This window comes from Fukomys damarensis, unplaced genomic scaffold (assembly GCF_012274545.1).
Source record: "Fukomys damarensis isolate Sample0158 unplaced genomic scaffold, DMR_v1.0_HiC HiC_scaffold_13, whole genome shotgun sequence".
NCBI classification, from domain to species: Eukaryota; Metazoa; Chordata; class Mammalia; order Rodentia; family Bathyergidae; genus Fukomys; species Fukomys damarensis.
In genome coordinates, this window is record NW_022900925.1 from 32,912,743 (window position 1) to 32,924,559 (window position 11,817).

The window sequence follows — 11,817 nt, forward strand, 5'->3', positions numbered from 1 at the left end:
GGGGCGCAGCTTTTCGGGGCGGCCCGCCCGTCCAGGCTCTGGATCTCCGGTCCGGCTTCATTTGGGTCTTCAGGGCCGACCTCGCACCACCTCTCCGGTCCGGTTTTATTCGGCTCCTCCGTTCGGGCGGCATCGTTGGGTTTGAGAAGAAACGCAGGCGCTCACGTGGAGCCTCACTACGCATGCGCCTGGGTGCCTAGCTCCCGCAGCTTTTCGGGGCGGCCCGCCCGTCCAGGCTCTGGATCTCCGGTCCGGCTTCATTTGGGTCTTCAGGGCCGACCTCGCACCACCTCTCCGGTCCGGTTTTATTCGGCTCCTCCGTTCGGGCGGCATCGTTGGGTTTGAGAAGAAACGCAGGCGCTCACGTGGAGCCTCACTACGCATGCGCCTGGGTGCCTAGCTCCCAGCCGCCGCCGAAGTCTCCAGGGGCCGGAAGGAGTCTGCGCAGCTTCTGGCCACGTGACCAATACTCGCGCTCTACGTCACTCCCACTCCCCCCCCCGCAGGCCCCTCCCCGTGTGGGAGTTCCTCTGGGAGAGTCGATCTTCCGGGTGTAGGGGGCAGCGGCGTGACTGGAGTGGAAAATTTTCCCAGCACAACTTCGCAGCCGAGGCACATCCAAAGGGAGCACGAGAGCGTCAGAGTACAAACGGGGTTGACTGAAGGGCAACTTGTACTCTTCCTTCCGACTTTTTACCCACTCGGCTCACCCCGAGCCCCAGTTACTTTTTTCCTCCCTTCGTCTTGGTACGGTCCGTAGCGTACGGAGCCTGCAGAGGGTCCCACGCTGGAAGAGAGAGAGAGAGGAGGGTATGTAGGGAAGTGGGCCAATCGGGGCGCGGGTCACGGCGCAGGCGCGCTGGGGAGGGAGGGCTATGCTAATGTTGTTGATATCCTGGGGCCACCCGAGTTAAAGGGGGGAAATCCGGGGGCTGCCGCAGCTGCCACCGGTCTGAGCCCAGCCGGGGGCCCCTATAATCGCCGCAGTCCCGGGGAGAGGCGCCTGCCCCCCGCTCGGGGAGGGGGCGCCGCGGGCTCGGGGAGCACGGACAGCCCCTACCCATGAGGCCCTGATGGAAAACACAAAGGATCTGGTGAGACCCGAGCGCGGCAGCCGCTTTGTGTGCCAGGCGGTGTGGGGGGGACTCCTGCAGCTCCCTGACCCCGCTCCCGGGCCTGTTTCTCCATCCCCCGCCCCCTCCACCTCCGGAACCCCCTCCCCCTGCCAGCCGTTAAACGACTCAGGGGTTCCCCTCCCCCCACCCATCAGCCCCGAAGTCGTTAGGGTCTCTCGCCACCCCCCTTCCACTCAGGGAGGGGAGGGAAAAAACCGAAGCAGAAAGTTTTTCTCGGTGTCCCCCCCGCCCCCGCTCGGGCTGAGGGAAAGGCTGGATCCCAGACTTTTCCTTTTTTTAGCCGCCCCGGGTGGGAAAGTGGACTCACTTCCCTGGGGTTGGGCTGGGGAGCAGAGAGTCGGGGTGCTCCGCCGGGCGAGCCGCCAGTCTGTTTGGGGGCCAGTGCCGCGAGGCGTTTTGCACGTGGAAGTGGAAATATTGAAAGGGGGCGGGGTGGGTACGTGTGGGAGGGAGAGGTGGGAGTGGTGTTTGGGAAGCAGCCTTTTCGGCGCTGCTTGGAAAGGGCTTCGACGACCCCTGCCTTCTCTGTTGTGAAATAAAAATCCTAACGTTTCAGAGTCGGAAGAAACATTAGAGGTCACCCGCCCCAAGCAGCCGTCCCCTCTGCAGCCTCTGACGAGTGGTAGGTAGTCTGGCCTCCTTAAAACCCCTCGGAACAGTGATCGCTCCCTACTGCCCAGGAAAGCCCCTCCGCTTTTTCAGTAGTTTTGGTTGTTGCTTGCCTGCCCTTATTAGACCCGCAGTCTCATTCACGTCCTGGTTAGTTGCTCCTTTTTTTACTTCTCAAATTTTTCTCTCACATCCTCCTCACCCACCCACTGCTCATTGGCCTATATTTTGTGTGCCAGGAAAGAGCGGCAGGGAAGTGGAGGGAGGGGTGGGGTTTGAAAGATCTTGAAGGCCTGAAGAAAACTTCGCGGGTCGATTTCACAGGTGCCGGCGACCCATCTAAAGATGCTGGGACCTCCTACAGGAAGCTAGGGAATTGGGAACAGGATTTCGTGGCCGTTTTTTATTAGTGCACCTCCTTGCAATTAGACATTTCTGCAGCATCCCTGTAGTTCTGTCACCAAAGCACGTTTGCTTGTTGCCTAAATCACTGTCCCCAAGGACGCTCAAAATTGTCCCTCCCCTGGGATTGCACTGAAGCTGTTAGAAGCCTCACCTGGTACAGGGATGTTCAGAACGACTCATCCTTCTGACCTGGTGCCCCTGGAAGATTCGTCTTCCCTTCAAGGGCCCTTCTCCGTTAAAGCTTTTCTTTTTTTTTTTAAGTCTTTTGAGAGGTGAAATTTACGCAACACTTTAATAACTGCATAACGTTTGCAATATTTTTAATGCTTCCCATCTTAATATGCACCAGTATTTATTGCTTGGTAGTTCAGTTTCAAATTCGTACGTTTACTCAGTGTTTTTCTAATGTGTCCTCCGGTTAGTGAGCTGTGCTGCCCGCCATAGTTTGCTTGGCATAAGAATCTTGGGGGCATATAGTTTCCTCTTCCTAATATGGTGAAGTGGGAGTACAGACATAACGTAGAAGTAATGCAGCTGGTCCGAAAGCCAGTGAATAAATTTTACCTTAAAACTCTCAAACTCCTGTTTAAATTGTTGGACCACAGACATTTTTTTCTCCTCCCTTCTATGACTTAGAGACTGTTGCTTTGCTCCTGAGTGCTTAGACTGTTATTTCTCATTTGTTTACCTCAACACCAGAGAGTATTTAGAAAGAAAATAGCTGTCTTTTTCTGTACCATGTCTTCTGAATAACAAGCAGCTTCTATTTATATAGAACCCCATATTCCAGGCTTGTGGATACCTTGCAAATTATGGCAAAAATCTGTCCTGAATAAGTATCTGTTCATCGTGTCCTATATTGGAGTGTGTTTCTATTTATGTAAACTTTGACATGTAATATTTTCCCTAAATCTAGTAGTCACTAGAATTTAACATGGAATTGAATACTAGATTGTGAAAGAATTAAGTTACATAATTGTCTTTAAAGGGTTAATTATATTTGAGCTCCAAGTTGTTTTCCTGCTTGCTTTAAGCATGAATTGTCATGACATAAGTTTTACTGACTTTGGAAATATTTGAATCATAAACATACTAGACAGGAACAACTGGTTTTATTATTAAAGAAGGCACTTATCTATTTTTTTTATGGCTGGTAATAAGTTGACCTTATTACCTAATTCTTCCTAGATATTTGGATGCTGCCTCTGGTGTCTTCATTATTCTGGAAATTAAAATGAGTCCATTTTAAATTGTTTTAAAACATAACATAGTAGTCAAACAGAGGTAAAAATCATAGTTTATTGGTGAAAACAACATACTAAAGTCATAAATATTAAACTACTGAAAGCCAGGAGCACTCAGTGATCTGAGTGGCCACATTCAACAATTAGAAGAGTCACTATTTTGGGGGTTGATCCTTATTTCTCACTTCTTCATCTTTAAATGTTTGTTAGATAAGATTTTTAACCTGTCACACTTGTTCAGAATAAGACAGCATATGTCATAAGTCTCAAAATTTCAAACCTGAGAGAAAGAAAATTAAAAGGACAGTAGAAGACAAGGAACTTAACACAAGGATATTCTTTTTTTGTTGTTTGGTACCAGGGATTGAACTCGGGAACGTGAGCTTGTGAGACAGGCGGCGGCACTGCTGAGCTAAATCCCTGGCCTAACACAAGGATATTCTTAACTGTCCAAGACAATGTTGGACTTTATATAAAAATTAGATTTTTTTTTTAATAAGTACTTTTTTTAAAGGATTTTCCCCCCTTGTAAGTTTAGAATTTCTTTTCTTGGTTTGCTAGGATCTTCAAGGAAAGGTGAAAAGGCAATAACTGCATGTGAACAGGGCCTGCGTGTGGGGTAGACTTCAGTAACACAATGACAGTGGCATTGGCAGACATGGTTGGGAGGGCGCTTCTGCCACTACTACACCATAGCACTGCGAGACAGGATCCTGTCCCTTGGTTTTCTCATCATAATTGAAGGGTTGATCTCAAATTTTAATCAGTGTTGTCCAATATAATACCTGCAGTGGTAGAAATATTCTGTATTTGTGCTATCCACTGTGGTAGCTCCCAGCTACACATAGCTGTTGAACACTTTAAACTATAGATAATGGACTAAAAAAGTAAATTTTCTTATTGTTTTAAATCAGTGTTAATTTAAATAGCCACATGTCAGCCGGGCGTGGTGGCTCACGCCTGTAATCCCAGAATTTGGGAGGCTGAGGGAGGAGGATCGCTGTGAGTTTGAGACCAGCCTGGGCTACATAGTGAGTTCCAGGTCAGTCTAAACTACATAGTGAGACCCTGTCTCAAAAAAATTTTTTTTAAATAAATAGCCCCATGTCTGTCAAATGGACATACAGGTATAGAACAGTGTTTTCCAAAAGCCTATCACTGGGCCCACCTCTTGGGGCTCCTGGGAAAAGAATGCACCCCTCTCCTGGAGTTGGTCATTCACTTGTAAAGTCTGGGAGTCTCTTTAATGTGTGCTCCAGAAAATCTTTATCAAGTTGAGGAAATTTCTAAGCTCCCTTCTAGTTCTCTCACTGGTATCTGTAAGTTAAAATTCAGTGTGGTAGAAGTGAGCATTGGAAAAGTTGGCAAACTAGTTAGACTCTGGCTCTGCCGCTTCCTGACCTATGATCTGAGATGAGTTGACTAATCCCTCAGCTTCGTTTTCCTCACCCGAAATACAGGGTGAGAACCAGCCCTCCCTTCTCCTGAGGTGTCTGTCTGTAAACCTGCACTCAGATGGAAGCTGTTGAATAAATGATAATTACAATGTTAAGATGTTTTTCCAGAATCCCTTTTTCTCATTTTTCACTGTAACATCTAATTCCTACTCCTAATAAAACTGGTCTTAAGTTGTACTGACTATTCAATTATTATGGCCCAGTTATTTGGCCACAGTTTTGCAGTCAAGTTGCACAGGAAGCCTATTAAGTCTAATAACTATCTGTGTTTCTACTGCTTAGTGTAATGATTTGTATAAATTGCTCAGTAAATATTGGTTAAATCTCTCATTTGGGAGTTGCAGATTATTTTGTGTACCAGAGAAATATCCATCCCCTGTGTATATTTTTGCAATGGAATTGTAAGCATATATGTACTGTAAGTGATCGCAGGACAGATTCTACAACCAGAATCATGTAAAGAATTAAATTCATGAATCAGGCACCACTCTATGTGTTCAACTCCATTTTAATCAATATTCCAATTATTATTATTATTATTACATGAATATGTATTGTTAGAGCGTCCAGCTCCAAATATAAACATGTTGCAGGGGGGTTTTTTTGTTTGTTGCCAGCACTGGAGATAGAACTCAGAGACTTGCCCATGGTAGGCAAGCACTTTAAAACTAAGCTATATCCCCACTGTGTTCATCTTTTTTAAAATACTTGGAGGACCCTAGGGTTGTAGCTCACTCGTAGTGCATTTGTATGTGAGGCCCTGACCCCAGCAGTGAAAAAAGAATGGCAAGAGCATGCCATCACTTTATACCATGGTATTTAAAGACGTGTCAAGGCAGCACGACGCAACAGTCCACTCACATTCTCTATGTTAACATTAATAAGTGGTCATGTTTGATTTTTTAAACTGTAATTGTACGACAGACCCAGCTTGAGTATGATTTCTGTAATTTGGGTTTGAAAATTGACTTGGGCTGAGAGTTTACCTCAATAATAGAGCATGTGCTTAGCTTACGCAAGGCCCTGGGTTCAGTCTCCAGCACCAAAAAAAAAAGAGGAGTAAAAGGTGATTATTATCAACTTCGTTTGTTTAAACTAGCCCCAGTAATTGTGATCTTAAAGACTCTAGGCCACTGCGTGTTTCATAATTTTGACATGGTCATCTTATTTTTAATTAGCTCTTCAGGTTCATACTTAAGGAGTCCTAACTTTCTTCTGAAGAACTGAAAATCCATTCATGTGAAATATTTTATTTTATCATACATCCTTCCTGTGTGGTAAGTGGTATTTTCTTTATTTAGACGAAAAGGATACTGAGACCCAAGTAGTTGTTGATCCAGAGTCATAACAGAGGTGGAAGCAGAAGTTAATCCCAAAGATGTAGAAATTTGGATTCATCACTAGCCCAGCTGTGCTTTTCATCCTGGTAGTAGGGTGAGAAGCCAGCAAGAGCTGAATAGCTCCCTACCTCCTTATCCCAGGCATCGTCATAGAGAATCTGTTCTTATTTTGCACTTTTTGATCACATACATGTACACAACATTTGGATACATGGTTTAAGGAGAAACAGTAGTTTGCAGCATCTGGTTCTGTCCTGCCTAGGACCTGAATCACTTGTCCAACTTGCCCACACTGCGTACCCATTGTGCCTTACCAGCCCTCAGTGTTGGCAGATTGACTGTCGAGGCATCGCAGTGCTTGTATTCAAACACCCTTATATGGCAGGCATAAGACTGCATCAGTCACCTCACTTCGTCTCAACAGAGAGGCCTTGTAGCATCACAGAAAAATGAGTACAGTAGGGTGAGAGTCTCTGACACTTTTTTTAAGGTGTATTAATCCCTACTGTTTTTCATAGGTATGTATGAACAGAAAAAAAGAGCTTTCTGTATGTCCTTGGTTTCAGGCATCCACAGGGAGAATTGAAACATTTCCCTTACAAAAAAGCAAGACCATTAAGTGTGTTCACAGAAAACCGTGCATAAGAATGTTCATGGTAGTTAAAAATGAATGGAGTAAGAATTAGGTGGTACGTTGAAGTGGAGTACTCAGCAGTAAAAGGCTGTGAACTGTTCATACATGCAATGATATCATGACTGAATCTAAAATACAGTATACAAAGTGAGAGAAATCACACAAAAATGTTCATGTGTCTTTATCCATACGTGTGTGTGTGTGTGTGTGTGTGTTGTGTGTGATCTTAAAGATGACTTGAACATCTCTAATGTGAAAATCCAAGATTGGAAATGCTCCACCATTCAAAATTCTTTGGTCACAAACCTGAGGCTGCAAGTGGAAAATTGCACACCTGATGCCATGTGATGAGCCAGTACAAATACAAGTGCACTAAAAATACTGTAAAGTGACTTTCATGAATAAGGTGTATGTGAAACCTAAATGTTTTGTTCTTAGTCTTGGGTCCAATCCCCAAGAAATGTCAAAAGATACATATGTTATATGTATGTGTGCCAATATTCCAAAATCTGAAATGCTGTCCCACGCTTTACAGATGAGGCATACTCAACTGTATCGTAGGATCCAACAGCTGCAATTTGGGAGATATATTCAGAACTGAGGCTTAACCTTCTGGTGCAGAGCGTAGGAGATGAGGGAAACGCACCCTGGACACAAAAACTGGTGGGACTTTGGGAGACAGGGAAGAGGTGAGCAGGATGGAGCTTTTTAGTAGAGAAGTCCTGTCTCTTGATAAACACTGAAGAGTGTGTCTCAGTTTTTAGCAGCTTAACTGGGGTACAAGGGAAATGCAGGCAGATTGCGGAGCTCCTGAGAGGAATGACAAAATCTAGGGACAGGGATTTAGCTTAGTGGCACTGCATCTGCTTTGCAAACACAAGGTCCTGAGTTTGATCCCCAGTACCAGAAAAGAAAGAAAGAAAATCTACATCACACTGTATGTAATACATTTAAAGCAGTGAGAAGAGGAAAATTCATAGCCCTGAGCAACTGTTACCAGTGAAAATAAACTTACTTCTTAACACTTGATCTTAGCCAAAAGGCCAAGAAGCAATGAAAATGAATTAGCTCAGAAGTGAAAGTAAAGGCAAAAATAAATATAGATAAGGGAATAAAGGTACAAGTAGATCTGGGCATGATGGTACACACCTGTAATCCCAGCACTCAGGAGGCTGAGGCAGGAGGATTGCTGTGTTCAAGGCAAGCCTGAAGTACAGAGTTGAGATCCTGTATAAAAAACTTTAAAAGGTAAAAGTTGAAATTAATGGCAAAAGCTATGATTGATGAATCAATCCTGGATATTTGGGGAAAAATTCATGAGATGAATTTTTTTTAAAAAGCCACAATTTTAATTTTAGGGTATAGGAGAAGAAATGAAATGACTTTCGTATACCACTATTACAATGCCATTTAATTTATAGTTGATGGCATTTAAAATACAGTCTTGCCGTAGATTTGGCTCTGGTTCTGCCACGTGCCTTGCAAGCGCAAGGGCCTGAGTTTGAGTCCCAGTACCAAAAATAAAACAAAATACAGTCTTGTGTAGCTATAAAATTTTTTTGGTTTTTTGAGACAGAGTCAGTGTGGTTCACACTGGCCTTGAATTCATGGTAATCTCATGCCTCAGCCTCCCAAGTGCTGGGAGTACAAACATGTGCCACTGCACTCAGCTAAAATTTCTCATTTCGTCTTTAAAAATTAATAAAAATTGGAAAAATGAACAAGCAAAACTGTCAAAGCATTAAAAGATCTTTGAGGTGAATCTAAGCAGATATCAAAATACCCTAGACAAGCTGGGCATGGTGGCACATGCCTATAATCCCAGCACTCGGGAGGCTGAGGTAGAAGGATTGCTATGAGTTCAAGACCAGCCTGGGATACATAGTTCCAGGTCAGTCTCAACTACATAGTGAGAGCCTGTCCCCCCGCAAAAAAAACAATATGAAAACAAAATATCCTAGACGGCTCTGTAACTAGAAAAAAAAAAATTGACACATGCCTGGACAAACCAATAAAATTCAGTGATGCACCTCATAGCAAGGTGAGGCTTTTTATTTAGATTTGCTTTGGTTCTTTGCTTGTGAAGAGCTAGGAGTTGAACCCAGAGCCTCAACACCAGCTGGGCATCCCACTCTACCACTGAGCTGCACCCCACCCGAGTGGCGGTGTTTCAGTCAAGGGCAGACCACATGCACAGCAGTGGTCCCAGGTGCTGGGAATTTCATGCTGTCTGCTGACGTCGTCGTAGCCTTCACAGCGTGGTAGCGCAACATAACTGCATACCTAGCACCTGACAGTACGTGACTGTGATTGCCTGAAATGTTCACTTTTTAGCTGGGGGTGTAGCTCGGCAGTACAGGGCTTGCCCAGCACGTGTGTGAGGCCCTGAGTTTAATCCCCAGTACAGTGTGCTTGTTTTTTGTCGTCGTTTTAGTGTATATGCCCTGGCAGTTTACTGCAGCAGCAGCCCCACACTCTGTTCCCTGTGTCTCTCCATCACACTCTGTTCTCATGTACTTGATTTAGTCTCATGTTGTTTTGCTCATCCTGGCCTCCACCATCCACTGCTAAGGGAGTGAGCGACCTGGAAGTTAAAGCTGACCCAAGACTCCAAAGGTGGAAAATTAGTGATGATTACCGCTCACCAGTCGAGCATGTCCCATTCCACCCCAGCCAGAGCTTGAAGAAGGGGAACAAAGCTGTTACAGGATGCGCTTCATCGACAGCGGCCAGGCTGAACCTTTAGAAGGGCCTGTGGCAGATGTGGAGAAACTTACAGTGACCCAGATGGACGCCCAGCCCCCCGAAGCAGAGCCCCTCTCCACATGCCACTCTCACGGCCACAAACCGAGCTCGTGCTGTTGAAAGAAAACACTTGCTCTGGCCACACTGTTGAATTTACTGCTACCTCTGAGTGGTTTAAACAATTGAAGAATGATTATGCATTGCATAACATGACAGTAGTGAGTCTAAGTGCTGGTGTGAAGGCAGCTGAAGAACTTTTGGAAACTGCATACACTGTGGAGAAAAATTACTTCCCAAAGGGAATCTGACAGAACAGCGGGCCGTACCATGTAGCCTGGGTGTGCGGTGAGCTAAGCCATCCGGGCTAGTGTAAGTACGCTGTGATGTTTAACCTGTGACAAGACCGTCTCAGTGTGGCATTGCTCAGGGTGTCTGTCACTGAGCCATGAGTGTGCATAGAGTTCATACTTAAACTAGTATTCCAAGTCAGCGGTTAAGACAAAAATTTTAATAAAGGATAGTGCAACAATTAGGTAGCCCACTGGGGGAAAAAGTAACTGTTCCATCCATTCTTCATGCCACTCGTAGGAAAATATTCCAAGTGGGTCAGAAATAATAATAAAACCAATGGGGCCCGGGGATTAGCTCAGTGGTTTCACCTGCCTCGCAAGCACAAGGACCCAAGTTCCATCCCCAGTACCAAAAAAAAAAAAAGCAACAACAAAAAGAAATAATAAAACCAAACTCCCATGTACCAGAAGAAAATGTGGGTGAGTTTTTCTCTACCTTGATTGAGGGGAAATTTTTGTGACTCAATGGTTAAGATACAATAGAAGAAAATACTGGTAGCTTATGAACAAGTTAGTGGTAAAATATGCTTAGAATATACAAGGCCCTGGGTTAGGTCCCCAGCACCAAAACAGAAAATAACTTCTGTTGCATAAAAAATTTTAATTGGAGATGGGGATTTAGCTCACTGGTTCCGCTGCCTGCATCACAAGCACAAGGTCCTGAGTTCGATCCCCAGTACCAAAAAAAGAAAATTTCAGTTGCAACCCCAAAACTTTAATGATCAAAATTTACCAATTCTACATGAGGGAGAAATTTAGGATAAATTTCTAAATAGAGGTGGGTGGGAGGTGGAATATAAACTAAAAACCCTAAAGAAAAGGGTCAGGGATAATAATTACCTGAAAACTGCATTCCGTTGCACATCCAGATCTTGGGCTTTTTGGGGGGGCGGGAGGGTACCAGGGATTGAACTCAGGACCTCCGACCTTGTGCTTACAAGGCAGGCGGCGGAACCACTGGGCTAAATCCCCTGCCCAGATCTTGGGTTTTTAAAACCAGCTCCCAACTAAAAGACTAGAGTGCCTTGGGAAAATTAATCTCAGGGCTATAGCAGTATAAAATGAGCCTGAAATATATTAGTGTGCCGGAATGTCAGGTGGTATCCCAGAGTGAATGGGAACCGGTGAAAAGGACAGGAGAATCAGTCTAAGGGAAATGGCCATATGGGATAACTTGACCCTCAAAATCATTGAAGGACAATGAGGAATTAAATGATTGGGGTGGGAGTTTTTTGTACAGAAAATGAATATATGGGTAGATAAAAAGAGTGACAGCAGGATTTCTTGCAGACAAGGAAAGTATTTTGTACCCGTGGTGGTCCTGTTCCTCTACTTGGCAAGAGGTATTCTGTGCTAAATTAGGGTAGTGGGTGGAATTGGGTGAGGACATGCGCATGTTTTAATTATGCCCCCAAGACTGTTAGTTACAAGGAAACAGGTAAGTATACAACGGCAAACTGCAACCCTTGACAGTGATTAGAGCTAACATCGCCTGTGAGGTACAGAAGACACTGTGCCCCTGGATACAGAGTGCTGAGGACCAGCATCACGTAGGCCGCTTTGTGGGATAGATAACCTGAAAGTAGTCTTCCAAATTGCAGAAAATTGAAAATATGGAATCGTGGGCTGGAAAGGTGAAATGTTCTGCAGGGGTATTTGGGTCAGCCGAAATACGGATGGATGGTAAATTAGAAAAGAATATATTAACGTTAAATTTCCTGAAAATGTTAATTAACTTCACTGCAGTTATGACAGTGTTTTTGTGGGTTTTGGTTTTGGTTTTGTTTTTTTTTTTTTTGCTGGGGGGGAGTTTGTGCTTTGTTTTATTCTGGTATTGGTTTCAGGGATCAAACTCAGGACCCTGTGCTTCTAGGCAGGTACAAGGCCACTGAGCCAA

General features: G+C 44.7%; 1 protein-coding gene across 16 annotated transcripts in view; it reads left to right on the plus strand.

Moving 5' to 3' along the window:
• The first annotated feature begins 352 nt into the window (after positions 1 to 352).
• The window catches only part of Mbtd1 (mbt domain containing 1), a 61,081-nt gene continuing 49,616 nt past the window's right edge, over positions 353 to 11,817 (plus strand). For 3 of the 16 annotated variants that reach the window (XM_010620192.3, XM_010620189.3, XM_010620183.3), the window contains exons 1-3: positions 823 to 1,094; positions 1,693 to 1,758; positions 6,030 to 6,128. The gene's annotated coding sequence lies outside the window, so the exon portion shown is untranslated. The other 13 variants (XM_033762977.1, XM_033762975.1, XM_033762976.1 and 10 more) reach the window with 9 other exon arrangements.